This window comes from Oncorhynchus gorbuscha, unplaced genomic scaffold (genome assembly GCF_021184085.1).
Source record: "Oncorhynchus gorbuscha isolate QuinsamMale2020 ecotype Even-year unplaced genomic scaffold, OgorEven_v1.0 Un_scaffold_536, whole genome shotgun sequence".
NCBI lineage: Eukaryota > Metazoa > Chordata > Actinopteri > Salmoniformes > Salmonidae > Oncorhynchus > Oncorhynchus gorbuscha.
The window spans coordinates 491514-507241 of record NW_025745360.1 but is presented as its reverse complement, the minus strand read 5'-3'; the positions used below and the strand labels follow the sequence as shown (position 1 = coordinate 507241).

The window sequence follows — 15728 nt, the reverse complement described above, 5'->3', positions numbered from 1 at the left end:
CCTCTCATATATATATATATATAAAACACTACAAGAAACGTTGCAATGTTGAACATCAAGGTGTGTATATTTTGATCATGATGCATCAACAATGATTCCGCATATAAGTTCACTACAAATGTATCCACATCATCAGGAGAACAGACGTTATGGTTGGAAAGTTCTAATGCCTGGGATACGACTGGTCTCAATTACAGACGTTAGTGTTTGAGTCCTGGTGTTCAACCAACAGTTCCACACACGCCACATCAGCAGTAACTGATGAAAACACAGGACCATTGTTTTTACCATTCCAACGTTTATATACCCCCGAATTCTGTTTAAATTCATCATTCTACATACACTGCCATTCCACTTTTTTTTTTTATCTTCCAAAGGGCTCATCAAAATGTCAAGCGTGTCACCCCAAAAAACAATTGCGCTGCAAGCCAAGGAAAAACGTAGGCTAAACCATTTGCAACAAAAAAAACTACAAATCATATTGTGTAATACCAATGCGCAAAGTTTGCCTGGTATAATTACTTACGGTTTGGCGTAAAGTTTGTAGGGGGGAATAAAAGTTGGTGCAACGGAGTGGTCGGTCTCCTTGTCCTGTTGTGTGTGAGCTGTCTGTCTGTTGGACTTTGGACTGGTAATAACAAAGCCAAGAGTGAACAACACGACGCGGAGCGGAGCGGAGCGCGGACGGGACCGAGTGGAGATCCGAGCTCTTAGTGCCGGGCGTTACGTAACCAGCTGTTAACTTTTAGAAAGGCTCAGCGTCAGCAACAAGCATGTTAGTGTAACAGCTCGGAACAGAGCGAGGGAATCCTCTGTCGTCTCCCACCATTTTAACGAGCCTGCGCGCAATGCCCTTCTTTAACCCCTAAATCCCCGTGACGCTCAAGCGTAATGATCATGTCTGTATAGAACAAACATCAGATGCATTGATTGGGTAGAGCTACAGACTGAAATTGTATTTCTTTCGTATACCATTGCACGTTGGCTTACATTGAGGTATACATCAACGCGGATAATTGAAGTGAAGAGACGTTTGACTTTATAGATGGGTTTTATTGCAGGTTGAAAGGAGGTTGATGTTGTCGGGAAGGGGCTATACTGTCATGAAACCAAGCTGCAGCTACTAATAGCAACAATACCCCGTGGCGCAGAGTCTATTCAGATCATGTCATTGGACAGATAAAGGCAGAGCCCCCATGATCGGCAGGTAGCCTAGTGATTAGAGTGTTGGACTAGTGAAAGGTTGCAAGATCGAATCCCCCGAGCTGACAAGGTACAAATCTGTCCTTCTGCCCCTGAACAGGCAGTTATCCCACTGTTCCTAGGCCGTCATTGAAAGTAAGTATTTGTTCTGAACTGACTTGCCTAGTAAAATGTAAAAATCCAAACATATGGTATCATCTCATTGGACAGATAAAGACAGATGATCCACACATATGGTAACATCTCATTGGACAGATAAAGGCCGAACCCCCATGATGATCCACACATATGGTATCATCTCATTGGACAGATAAAGGCCGAACCCCCATAATGATCCACACATATGGTATCATCTCATTGGACAGATAAAGGCCGAACCCCCATGATGATCCACACATATGGTATCATCTCATTGGACAGATAAAGGCAGATGATCCACACATATGGTATCATCTCATTGGACAGATAAAGGCCGAACCCCCATGATGATCCACACATATGGTATCATCTCATTGGACAGATAAAGGCCGAACCCCCATGATGATCCACACATATGGTATCATCTCAGAAAGCATGGCCTTTCAACTCTCTCCAATATCCAGTCTGTTTGTGGTAACATTCCACTACAAACATAGCATGCCAAGGAGTGTAATGACAGTGAAACAGACGGGTACCCAGGCTAGGGTTAATGTGCTAATGGTTCTCTAAGGAGTGTAATGACAGTTAAACAGACGGGTACCCAGGCTAGGGTTAATGTGCTAATGGTTCTCTAAGGAGTGTAATGACAGTTAAACAGACGGGTACCCAGGCTAAGGTTAATGTGCTAATGGTTCTCTAAGGAGTGTAATGACAGTTAAACAGACGGGTACCCAGGCTAGGGTTAATGTGCTAATGGTTCTCTAAGGAGTGTAATGACAGTTAAACAGACGGGTACCCAGGCTAGGGTTAATGTGCTAATGGTTCTCTAAGGAGTGTAATGACAGTTAAACAGACGGGTACCCAGGCTAGGGTTAATGTGCTAATGGTTCTCTAAGGAGTGTAATGACAGTTAAACAGACGGGTACCCAGGCTAGGGTTAATGTGCTAACAGAGTTAACACGTACAGTGAAGAGATGTAGCAGACGTTCTCTCGGAGCCTGGTGTTTGACCTAACAGAGTTAACACGTACAGTGAAGAGATGTAGCAGACGTTCTCTCGGAGCCTGGTGTTTGACCTAACAGAGTTAACACGTACAGTGAAGAGATGTAGCAGACGTTCTCTCGGAGCCTGGTGTTTGACCTAACAGAGTTAACACGTACAGTGAAGAGATGTAGCAGACGTTCTCTCGGAGCCTGGTGTTTGACCTAACAGAGTTAACACGTACAGTGAAGAGATGTAGCAGACGTTCTCTCGGAGCCTGGTGTTTGACCTAACAGAGTTAACACGTACAGTGAAGAGATCTAGCAGACGTTCTCTCGGAGCCTGGTGTTTGACCTAACAGAGTTAACACGTACAGTGAAGAGATGTAGCAGACGTTCTCTCGGAGCCTGGTGTTTGACCTAACAGAGTTAACACGTACAGTGAAGAGATCTAGCAGACGTTCTCTCGGAGCCTGGTGTTTGACCTAACAGAGTTAACACGTACAGTGAAGAGATGTAGCAGACGTTCTCTTAGAGCCTGGTGTTTGACCTTCCCCAATGTCACAAGTACTACTGAAGGTTCAGCTTCATGTGTTCCTCTCACACAATAACACAAAGGACTCGGTGTGATAGGTGTGTTCGTAACCAAGCGGGAAGGTGGTATTTACCAGTATACGACTGGGGGAAAAATCCACTTTGAATTCCCCCTCCAACTGGCAATTACTAGTGGGGGAAACTCATCATCTCTGAACTCCTGACTCCTCCCACATGCTGACCTCTGATGTCCCATACTAAGGAAATGACCTCTATAGCAGCATTTTTTTTTTGGGGGGGGGGGGGCATCTAAATGTAACAACAAAACATTATTTATAAAAAAGCAAAATCTATTAATGTGTTTTTTCAATGTTATATCATTTGTTTACGAGCATGATGGCTGTCCTGTTAGATTACGGTGGACGCGGTTTGTCAGCCAATCAGCGTTTCTCAACGAGTTCAAAACCCATGAATGCATCCAATCCAACTGGTATTTAACACTTCACAACTGGTAATTATTATTATTTTACCTTTATTTAACCAGGCAAGTCAGTTAAGAACACATTCTTATTTCCAATGACGACCTGGGAACAGTGGGTTAACTGGTCTAGGAACAGTGGGTTAACTGGTCTAGGAACAGTGGGTTAACTGGTCTAGGAACAGTGGGTTAACTGGTCTAGGAACAGTGGGTTAACTGGTCTAGGAACAGTGGGTTAACTGGTCTAGGAACAGTGGGTTAACTGGTCTAGGAACAGTGGGTTAACTGGTCTAGGAACAGTGGGTTAGCTGGTCTAGGAACAGTGGGTTAACTGGTCTAGGAACAGTGGGTTAACTGGTCTAGGAACAGTGGGTTAGCTGGTCTAGGAACAGTGGGTTAGCTGGTCTAGGAACAGTGGGTTAACTGCTTGCCGCCTTGCCGCCCCTCCACTCTAACCACTAGACTACCCTGCCACCCCTCCACTCTAACCACTAGTCTACCTGTCGTCCCTCCACTCTAACCACTAGTCTACCTGCCGCCCCTCCACTCTAACCACTAGTCTACCTGCCGCCCCTCCACTCTAACCACTAGTCTACCTGCCGCCCCTCCGCCCCTCCACTCTAACCACTAGTCTACCTGCTGCCCCTCCACTCTAACCACTAGTCTACCTGCCGACCCTCCACTCTAACCACTAGTCTACCTGCCGCCCCTCCACTCTAACCACTAGTCTACCTGCCGCCCCTCCACTCTAACCACTAGGCTACCCTGCCGCCCCTCCACTCTAACCACTAGTCTACCTGCCGCCCCTCCACTCTAACCACTAGGCTACCCTGCCGCTCCTCCACTCTAACCACTAGTCTACCTGCCGCCCCTCCACTCTAACCACTAGTCTACCTGCCGCCCCTCCACTCTAACCACTAGTCTACCTGCCGACCCTCCACTCTAACCACTAGTCTACCTGCCGCCCCTCCACTCTAACCACTAGTCTACCTGCCGCCTCTCCAATCTAACCACTAGTCTACCTGCCGCCCCTCCACTCTAACCACTAGTCTACCTGCCGCCCCTCCACTCTAACCACTAGTCTACCTGCCGCCCCTCCACTCTAACCACTAGTCTACCTGCTGCCCCTCCACTCTAACCACTAGTCTACCTGCCACCCCTCCACTCTAACCACTAGTCTACCTGCCGCCCCTCCACTCTAACCACTAGTCTACCTGCCGCCCCTCCACTCTAACCACTAGGCTACCCTGCCGCCCCTCCACTCTAACCAGAGGCTGAGACTCTAACCTGTTTCAGCCTCCAGTATTTATGCTGCAGTAGTTTATGTGTCGGGGGGCTAGGGTCAGTTTGTTTATCTGGAGTACTTCTCCTGTCCTATTCGGTGTCCTGTGTAAATCTAAGTGTGCGTTCTCTAATTCTCTCCTTCTCTCTTTCTTTCTCTCTCTCGGAGGACCTGAGCCCTAGGACCATGCCCCAGGACTACCTGACATGATGACTCCTTGCTGTCCCCAGTCCACCTGGCCATGCTGCTGCTCCAGTTTCAACTGGCCTGGGCCCTAGGACCATGTCCCAGGACTACCTGACATGAGGACTCCTTGCTGTCCCCAGTCCACCTGGCCATGCTCCTGCTCCAGTTTCAACTGTTCTGCCTTACTATTATTCAACCATGCTGGTCATTTATGAACATTTGAACATCTTGGCCACGTTCTGTTATAATCTCCACCCGGCACAGCCAGAAGAGGACTGGCCACCCCACATATGCTCTCTCTAATTCTCTCTTTCTTTCTCTCTCTCGGAGGACCTGAGCCCTAGGACCGTGCCCCAGGACTACCTGACATGATGGCTCCTTGCTGTCCCCAGTCCACCTGACTGTGCTGCTGCTCCAGTTTCAACTGTTCTGCCTTATTATTATTTGACCATGCTGGTCATTTATGAACATTTGAACATCTTGGTCATGTTCTGTTATAATCTCTACCCGGCACAGCCAGAAGAGGACTGGCCACCCCACATAGCCCGGTTCCTCTCTAGGTTTCTTCCTAGGTTTTGGCCTTTCTAGGGAGTTTTTCCTAGCCACCGTGCTTTTACACCTGCATTGTTTGCTGTTTGGGGTTTTAGGCTGGGTTTCTGTACAGCACTTTGAGATATCAGCTGATGTACGAAGGGCTATATAAATAAATTTGATTTGATTTGATTTGATTTAACCACTAGTCTACCTGCCGCCCCTCCACTCTAACCACTAGGCTACCCTGCCGCCCCTCCACTCTAACCACTAGTCTACCTGCCGCCCCTCCACTCTAACCACTAGTCTACCTGCCGCCCCTCCACTCTAACCACTAGTCTACCTGCCGCCCCTCCACTCTAACCACTAGTCTACCTGCCGCCCTCCACTCTAACCACTAGTCTACCTGCCGCCCCTCCACTCTAACCACTAGTCTACCTGCCGCCCCTCCACTCTAACCACTAGTCTACCTGCCGCCCCTCCACTCTAACCACTAGTCTACCTGCGGCCCCTCCACTCTAACCACTAGTCTACCTGCCGCCCCTCCACTCTAACCACTAGTCTACCTGCCGCCCCTCCACTCTAACCACTAGTCTACCTGCCGCCCCTCCACTCTAACCACTAGTCTACCTGCCGTCCCTCCACTCTAACCACTAGTCTACCTGCCCCCCCTCCACTCTAACCACTAGTCTACCTGCCGCCCCTCCACTCTAACCACTAGTCTACCTGCCGCCCCTCCACTCTAACCACTAGTCTACCTGCCGCCCCTCCACTCTAACCACTAGTCTACCTGCCGCCCCTCCACTCTAACCACTAGTCTACCTGCCGCCCCTCCACTCTAACCACTAGTCTACCTGCCGCCCCTCAAATCAAATCAAATTTTATTTGTCACATACACATGGTTAGCAGATGTTAATGCGAGTGTAGCGAAATGCTTGTGCTTCTAGTTCCGACAATGCAGTGATAACCAACAAGTAATCTAACTAACAATTCCAAAACTACTGTCTTATACACAGTGTAAGGGGATAAGGAACATGTACATAAGGATATATGAATGAGTGATGGTACAGAGCAGCATACAGTAGATGGTATCGAGTACAGTATATACATATGAGATGAGTGTGTAGACAAAGTAAACAAAGTGGCATAGTTAAAGTGGCTAGTGATACATGTGTTACATAAGGATGCAGTCGATGATGTAGAGTACAGTATATACATATGCATATGAGATGAATAATGTAGGGTAAGTAACATTATATAAGGTAGCATTGTTTAAAGTGGCTAGTGATATATTTACATCATTTCCCATCAATTCCCATTATTAAAATGGCTGGAGTTGAGTCAGTGTCAATGACAGTGTGTTGGCAGCAGCCACTCAGTGTTAGTGGTGGCTGTTTAACAGTCTGATGGCCTTGAGATAGAAGCTGTTTTTCAGTCTCTCGGTCCCAGCTTTGATGCACCTGTACTGACCTCGCCTTCTGGATGATAGCGGGGTGAACAGGCAGTGGTTCGGGTGGTTGATGTCCTTGATGATCTTTATGGCCTTCCTGTAACAACGGGTGGTGTAGGTGTCCTGGAGGGCAGGTAGTTTGCCCCGGTGATGCGTTGTGCAGTCCTCACTACCCTCTGGAGAGCCTTACGGTTGAGGGCGGAGCAGTTGCCGTACCAGGCGGTGATACAGCCCGCCAGGATGCTCTCGATTGTGCATCTGTAGAAGTTTGTGAGTGCTTTTGGTGACAAGCCGAATTTCTTCAGCCTCCTGAGGTTGAATAGGCGCTGCTGCGCCTTCTTCACGACGCTGTCAGTGTGAGTGGACCAATTCAGTTTGTCTGTGATGTGTATGCCGAGGAACTTAAAACTAGCTACCCTCTCCACTACTGTTCCATCGATGTGGATAGGGGGTGTTCCCTCTGCTGTTTCCTGAAGTCCACAATCATCTCCTTAGTTTTGTTGACGTTGAGTGTGAGGTTATTTTCCTGACACCACACTCCGAGGGCCCTCACCTCCTCCCTGTAGGCCGTCTCGTCGTTGTTGGTAATCAAGCCTACCACTGTTGTGTCGTCCGCAAACTTGATGATTGAGTTGGAGGCGTGCGTGGCCACGCAGTCGTGGGTGAACAGGGAGTACAGGAGAGGGCTCAGAACGCACCCTTGTGGGGCCCCCGTGTTGAGGATCAGCGGGGAGGAGATGTTGTTGCCTACCCTCACCACCTGGGGCGGCCCGTCAGGAAGTCCAGTACCCAGTTGCACAGGGCGGGGTCGAGACCCAGGGTCTCGAGCTTGATGACGAGCTTGGAGGGTACTATGGTGTTGAATGCCGAGCTGTAGTCGATGAACAGCATTCTCACATAGGTATTCCTCTTGTCCAGGTGGGTTAGGGCAGTGTGCAGTGTGGTTGAGATTGCATCGTCTGTGGACCTATTTGGGCGGTAAGCAAATTGGAGTGGGTCTAGGGTGTCAGGTAGGGTGGAGGTGATATGGTCCTTGACTAGTCTCTCAAAGCACTACATGATGACGGAAGTGAGTGCTACGGGCGGTAGTCGTTTAGCTCAGTTACCTTAGCTTTCTTGGGAACAGGAACAATGGTGGCCCTCTTGAAGCATGTGGGAACAGCAGACTGGTATAGGGATTGATTGAATATGTCCGTAAACACACCGGCCAGCTGGTCTGCGCATGCTCTGAGGGCGCGGCTGGGGATGCCGTCTGGGCCTGCAGCCTTGCGAGGGTTAACACGTTTAAATGTCTTACTCACCTCGGCTGCAGTGAAGGAGAGACCGCATGTTTCCGTTGCAGGCCGTGTCAGTGGCACTGTATTGTCCTCAAAGCGGGCAAAAAAGTTATTTAGTCTGCCTGGGAGCAAGACATCCTGGTCCGTGACTGGGCTGGATTTCATCTTGTAGTCCGTGATTGACTGTAGACCCTGCCACATGCCTCTTGTGTCTGAGCCATTGAATTGAGATTCCACTTTGTCTCTGTACTGACGCTTAGCTTGTTTAATAGCCTTACGGAGGGAATAGCTGCACTGTTTGTATTCAGTCATGTTGCCAGACACCTTGCCCTGATTAAAAGCAGTGGTTCGCGCTTTCAGTTTCACGCGAATGCTGCCATCAATCCACGGTTTCTGGTTAGGGAATGTTTTTATCGTTGCTATGGGAACGACATCTTCGACGCACGTTCTAATGAACTCGCACACCGAATCAGCGTATTCGTCAATATTCCCATCTGACGCAATACGAAACATGTCCCAGTCCACGTGATGGAAGCAGTCTTGGAGTGTAGAGTCAGCTTGGTCTGACCAGCGTTGGACAGACCTCAGCGTGGGAGCCTCTTGTTTTAATTTCTGCCTGTAGGCAGGGATCAGCAAAATGGAGTCGTGGTCAGCTTTTCCGAAAGGGGGGCGGGGCAGGGCCTTATATGCGTCGCGGAAGTTAGAGTAACAATGATCCAAGGTTTTACCACCCCTGGTTGCGCAATCGATATGCTGATAAAATTTAGGGAGTCTTGTTTTCAGATTGGCTTTGTTAAAATCCCCAGCTACAATGAATGCAGCCTCCGGATAAATGTTTTCCAGTTTGCAAAGAGTTAAATAAAGTTCGTTCAGAGCCATCGATGTGTCTGCTTGGGGGGGGATATATACGGCTGTGATTATAATCGAAGAGAATTCTCTTGGAAGATAATGCGGTCTACATTTGATTGTGAGGAATTCTAAATCAGGTGAACAGAAGGATTTGAGTTCCTGTATGTTTCCTTCATCACACCATGTCCCGTTAGTCATGAGGCATACGCCCCCGCCACTCTTCTTACCAGATAGATGTTTGTTTCTGTCGGCGCGATGCGTGGAGAAACCCGTTGGCTGCACCGCCCTGGATAGCGTTTTCCCAGTAAGCCATGTCTCCGTAAAGCAAAGAACGTTGCAGTCTCTGATGTCCCTCTGGAATGCCACCCTTGCTCGGATTTCATCAACCTTGTTGTCGAGAGACTGGACATTGGCAAGAAGAATACTGGGAAGTGGTGCGCGATGTGCCCTTTTCGGAGTCTGACCAGAACACCGCCGTTTCCCTCTTTTTCGGAGTCGTTTCCTTGGGTCGCTGCATGCGATCCATTCCGTTGTCCTGTTTGTAAGGCAGAACACAGGATCCGCGTCGCGGAAAACATATTCTTGGTCGTACTGATGGTGAGTTGACGCTGATCTTATATTCAGCAGTTCTTCTCGACTGTATGTAATGAAACCTAAGATGACCTGGGGTACTAATGTAAGAAATAACACGTAAAAAAACAAAAAACTGCATAGTTTCCTAGGAACTCGAAGCGAGGCGGCCATCTCAGTCGGCGCCGGAAGTCTACACTCTAACCACTAGGCTACCCTGCCGCCCCTCCACTCTAACCACTAGGCTACCCTGCCGCCCCTCCACTCTAACCACTAGTCTACCTGCCGCCCCTCCACTCTAACCACTAGGCTACCCTGCCGCCCCTCCACTCTAACCACTAGTCTACCTGCCGCCCCTCCACTCTAACCACTAGTCTACCTGCCGCCCCTCCACTCTAACCACTAGGCTACCCTGCTGCCCCTCCACTCTAACCACTAGTCTACCTGCCGCCCCTCCACTCTAACCACTAGGCTACCCTGCCGCCCCTCCACTCTAACCACTAGGCTACCCTGCCGCCCCTCCACTCTAATCACTAGTCTACCCTGCTGCTTTCCCACTTGGTTAACGAACGCAGACACAGACATCCTATTAAAAGACATCATTCTGTCGGTCAGAGAGGTTGGATGTTGGAAACCAAGAGATGCCCCCCCCCCATGGAAACAGAATGATTCTATTGGTCATCATCATGATCGTTGTAATGTACAGTGCGCTAGGCAGTAGCACCGTGCGCTAGGCAGTGACACATAGTAGCACTTAGTGACAACAGAGAGAAGCTACACAGGAGAGGCCACTGTACTCAGGCTTACATGCTACCATGCACCAGGCCAGGCGGCTAGCTGACACCATCCACTGTTGATTGACCTGGGCAGAGTAGTGAGGTCAGGCTCAGACCAGGGCCAGGCCAGGCAGCTAGCCAACACCCTCTACTATTGATTGACCTGCCTGGGGGGGGGGGGGGGGCAGAGTAGTGATGTCAGGCAGGGCATTAAATAACACAATACAATCGTCCATTCACCTCCAACGTACACAGATGGTACATACAGCTAGGCGCTATACTTGTGGTTCAATGGGCTGCTGTGTTCTATCACGGTAATGTAGGATTGTATGAAATGGTCCAGGACAGGGCTCTCTGGTCCCTACAATGGACAACTGTGTCTGTTACATAGGCTCCTGTCTGTCTGTCTGTCTGTCTGTCTGTCTGTCTGTCTGTCTGTCTGTCTGTCTGTCTGTCTGTCTGTCTGCGTGTCTGTCTGCGTGTCTGTCTGCGTGTCTGCGTGTCTGCGTGTCTGTGTGTCTGCGTGTCTGCGTGTCTGTCTGTCTGTCTGTCTGTCTGTCTGTCTGTCTGTCTGTCTGTCTGTCTGTCTGTCTGTCTGTCTGTCTGTCTGTCTGTCTGTCTGTCTGTCTGTCTGTCTGTCTGTCTGTCTGTCTGTCTGTCTGTCTGTCTGTCTGTCTGTCTGTCTGTCAATACACACTACTGAACAGGCCTCAGGTTCCTCTAGAGCAGAGTTGTTCATCAGCTGTGTGTCTTACCACCCTGTCAGAGAGCCTAACAGCCACAAAGGTATTTGTAATGAGTCCCTCATCTCATCAGTGACCTCTTCTCCCTCTCTCACTCCTCTTCTCCCTCTCTCGCTCCTCTTCTCCTCCTCTCGCTCCTCTTCTCCCTCTCTCGCTCCTCTTCTCCCTCCCTCTCTCGCTCCTCTTTTCCCTCTCTCGCTCCTCTTTTCCCTCTCTCACTCCTCTTCTCCCTCTTTCGCTCCTCTTCTCCCTCTCTCGCTCCTCTTCTCTCTCTCTCACTCCTCTTCTCCCTCTCTCACTCCTCTTCTCCCTCTCTCGCTCCTCTTCTCCCTCTCTCACTCCTCTTCTCCCTCTTTCGCTCCTCTTCTCCCTCTCTCGCTCCTCTTCTCTCTCTCTCACTCCTCTTCTCCCTCTCTCGCTCCTCTTCTCCCTCTCTCGCTCCTCTTCTCCCTCACTCGCTCCTCTTCTCCTCCTCTCGCTCCTCTTCTCCCTCTCTCGCTCCTCTTCTCCCTCCCTCTCTCGCTCCTCTTCTCCCTCTCTCGCTCCTCTTCTCTCTCTCGCTCCTCTTTTCCCTCTCTCGCTCCTCTTTTCCCTCTCTCGCTCCTCTTCTCCCTCTCTCGCTCCTCTTCTCCCTCTTTCGCTCCTCTTCTCCCTCTCTCGCTCCTCTTCTCCCTCTCTCGCTCCTCTTCTCCCCCCCCCTCGCTCCTCTTCTCCCTCTCTCACTCCTCTTCTCCCTCTCTCGCTCCTCTTCTCCCTCTCTCGCTCCTCTTCTTCTAGTGCCACTGACCTAAGACGACGTCATACCAGAGCTCAGGGGTCCGTATCCACAAAGAATCTCAGAGTAGGAGTGTTGATCTAGGATCTGTTCATATAAATGGTATTCATTATAATCTAAAAGGCAAAACTGATCTTAGATCAGCACTCTTTACTCAGAGACGCTTTGTGGATACGAGCCCTGGTGTCCTCCGGGTTCTGTAGATTCATGTACTTCTAAAGTAGTGTTGTTTCCCCATGAGCCACGTGTCTGAAGACAACACTAGGAGAGGAGAGGAGAGGAGAGGAGAGGAGGAGGGAGAGGAGAGGAGTGTAGGAGGGAGAGGAGAGGAGTGGAGTGGAGGAGGGAGAGAAGAGGAGAGGAGGGGGAGAGGAGAGGAGAGGAGTGGAGGAGAGGAGAGGAGAGGAGAGGTTAGCTTAGAGGCCTGGTATGAGAGATACTTCTAGGAGAGGAGAGGAGTGGAGGAAGGAGGGGAGAGGAGGAGGGAGAGGAGAGGAGTGGAGGAGGGAGAGGGGAGGAGAGGAGGAGGGAGAGGAGTGGAGGAGGGAGAGGAGGAGGGAGAGGAGAGGAGTGGAAGAGGGAGAGGAGAGCTTAGAGGCCTGGTATGAGAGATACCTCTAGGAGAGGAGAGGAGTGGAGGAGGGAGAGGAGAGCTTAGAGGCCTGGTATGAGAGATACCTCTAGGAGAGGAGAGGAGTGGAGGAGGGAGAGGAGAGCTTAGAGGCCTGGTATGAGAGATACCACTAGGAGAAGAGAGGAGTGGAGGAGAGGAGAGGAGAGGATAGCTTAGAGGCCTGGTATGAGAGATACTTCTAGGAGAGGAGAGGAGTGGAGGAGGGAGAGGGGAGAGGATGAGGGAGAGGAGAGGAGTGTGGACTGTGGTCCTTCTGTAGCTCAGTTGGTAGAGCATGGCGCTTGTAATGCCAGGGTAGTGGGTTCGATCCCCGGGACCACCCATACGTAGAATGTATGCACACATGACTGTAAGTCGCTTTGGATAAAAGCGTCTGCTAAATGGCATATATTATTATTATTATATTAGGAGTGGAGGAGGGAGAGGGGAGGAGAGGAGGAGGGAGAGGAGAGGAGTGGAGAGGAGGGGAGGGAGAGGAGAGGAGAGGAGGAGGGAGAGAAGAGGAGTGGAGGAGGGAGAGGGAAGGAGAGGAGGAGGGAGAGGAGAGGAGTGGAGAGGAGGAGGGAGAGGAGTGGAGGAGGGAGAGGAGAGGAGAAGAGAGGAGGGGAGGGAGAGGAGAGGAGAGGAGAGGAGGAGGGAGAGGAGTGGAGGAGGGAGAGGAGGAGGGAGAGGAGAGGAGTGGAGGAGGGAGAGGAGTGGAGGAGGGAGAGGAGGGGAGTGGGAGTTACAACAAGACAATATCAGAATTGGGGAGAAAAAGGGAGGTGGTACAAATATATATTTTTAAAGGTTCCTAATATAAGTACACTGTGACACACAAAGACAATGACCTCTGAACTGGGGCAGAATGTGTGAAACAATGACCTCGAAACTGGGGCAGAATGTGTGAAACAATGACCTCTGAACTTGGGCAGAATGTGTGAAACAATGACCTCTGAACTGGGGCAGAATGTGTGTGATGTCATTTGAAGAACCTTGATGGAGAAAAGATAACCCTTTCCTCTGACCTCTCATGATCCCGTTTCCATTAGTGACTGTAGGTCCAACAGCACACACACACACATAATAAAACAGACAGATGAACGCACGCACACACGCCCTCGAGGTCTGTGGTTGATATTGAATCTAGATACAGATACCTCCCAAATGGACTGCTGCTGGAGGGAGTCATTACTGTATTACCCCTGGAGGGAGTCATTACTGTATCACCCCTGGAGGGAGTCATTACTGTATTACCTCTGGAGGGAGTCATTACTGTATTACCCCTGGAGGGAGTCATTACTGTATTACCCCTGGAGGGAGTCATTACTGTATTACCCCTGGAGGGAGTCATTACTGTATTACCCCTGGAGGGAGTCATTACTGTATCACCCCTGGAGGGAGTCATTACTGTACTACCCCTGTATTACCCCTGGAGGGAGTCATTACTGTATTACCCCTGGGGGAGTCATTACTGTATTACCCCTGGAGGGAGTCATTACTGTATAACCCCTGGAGGGAGTCATTACTGTATTACCCCTGGAGGGAGTCATTACTGTATTACCCCTGGAGGGAGTCATTACTGTATTACCCCTGGAGGGAGTCATTACTGTATTACCCCTGGAGGGAGTCATTACTGTATTACCCCTGTATCACCCCTGGAGGGAGTCATTACTGTATTACCCCTGGAGGGAGTCATTACTGTATTACCCCTGGAGGGAGTCATTACTGTATTACCCCTGGAGGGAGTCATTACTGTATTACCCCTGGAGGGAGTCATTACTGTATTACCCCTGGAGGGAGTCATTACTGTATTACCTCTGGAGGAGTCATTACTGTATTACCCCTGGAGGGAGTCATTACTGTATTACCCCCGGAGGGAGTCATTACTGTATTACCCCCGGAGGGAGTCATTACTGTATTACCCCTGGAGGGAGTCATTACTGTATTACCCCTGTATTACCCCTGGAGGGAGTCATTACTGTATTACCCCTGTATTACCCCTGGAGGGAGTCATTACTGTATTACCCCTGTATTACCCCTGGAGGGAGTCATTACTGTATTACCCCTGTATTACCCCTGGAGGGAGTCATTACTGTATTACCCCTGGAGGGAGTCATTACAGTATTACCCCTGGAGGGAGTCATTACTGTATTACCCCTGGAGGGAGTCATTACTGTATTACCCCTGGAGGGAGTCATTACTGTATTACCCCTGGAGGGAGTCATTACTGTATTACCCCTGGAGGGAGTCATTACTTTATTACCCCTGGAGGGAGTCATTACTGTATTACCCCTGGAGGGAGTCATTACTGTATTACTCCTGGACTGCTGATGGAGGGAGTCATTACTGTATTACCCCTGGAGGGAGTCATTACTGTATTACCTCTGGAGGGAGTCATTACTGTATTACCCCTGGAGGGAGTCATTACTGTATTACCCCTGTATCACCCCTGGAGGGAGTCATTACTGTATTACCCCTGGAGGGAGTCATTACTGTATTACCCCCGGAGGGAGTCATTACTGTATTACCCCCGGAGGGAGTCATTACTGTATTACCCCTGGAGGGAGTCATTACTGTATTACCCCTGTATTACCCCTGGAGGGAGTCATTACTGTATTACCCCTGTATTACCCCTGGAGGGAGTCATTACTGTATTACCCCTGTATTACCCCTGGAGGGAGTCATTACTGTATTACCCCTGTATTACCCCTGGAGGGAGTCATTACTGTATTACCCCTGGAGGGAGTCATTACTGTATTACCCCTGGAGGGAGTCATTACTGTATTACCCCTGGAGGGAGTCATTACTGTATTACCCCTGGAGGGAGTCATTACTGTATTACCCCTGGAGGGAGTCATTACTTTATTACCCCTGGAGGGAGTCATTACTGTATTACCCCTGGAGGGAGTCATTACTGTATTACTCCTGGACTGCTGATGGAGGGAGTCATTACTGTATTACCCCTGGAGGGAGTCATTACTGTATTACCTCTGGAGGGAGTCATTACTGTATTACCCCTGGAGGGAGTCATTACTAACTCTCTCTCCTCTGCTCTCATCCTTCTAGATCTATCGGCTGCCTTCGATACTGTGAACCATCAGATCCTCCTCTCCACCCTCTCCGAGTTGGGCATCTCCGGCGCGGCCCACGCTTGGATTGCGTCCTACCTGACAGGTCGCTCCTACCAGGTGGCGTGGCGAGAATCTGTCTCCTCACCACGCGCTCTCACCACTGGTGTCCCCCAGGGCTCTGTTCTTGGCCCTCTCCTATTCTCGCTATACACCAAGTCACTTGGCTCTGTCATAACCTCACATGGTCTCTCTTATCATTGCTATGCAGA

The 15728-nt window shown here is 49.9% G+C and overlaps 1 protein-coding gene across 2 annotated transcripts in view; it reads right to left on the bottom strand.

Annotated features, from left to right (window-relative positions):
• The window catches only part of LOC124018507 (CD82 antigen-like), a 70835-nt gene extending 69996 nt beyond the window's left edge, over positions 1–839 (bottom strand). For both annotated transcript variants that reach the window (XM_046333837.1, XM_046333836.1), the window contains exon 1: positions 527–839. The gene's annotated coding sequence lies outside the window, so the exon portion shown is untranslated. The remainder of the gene's footprint in view (positions 1–526) is intronic.
• Positions 840–15728: the final 14889 nt, after the last annotated feature.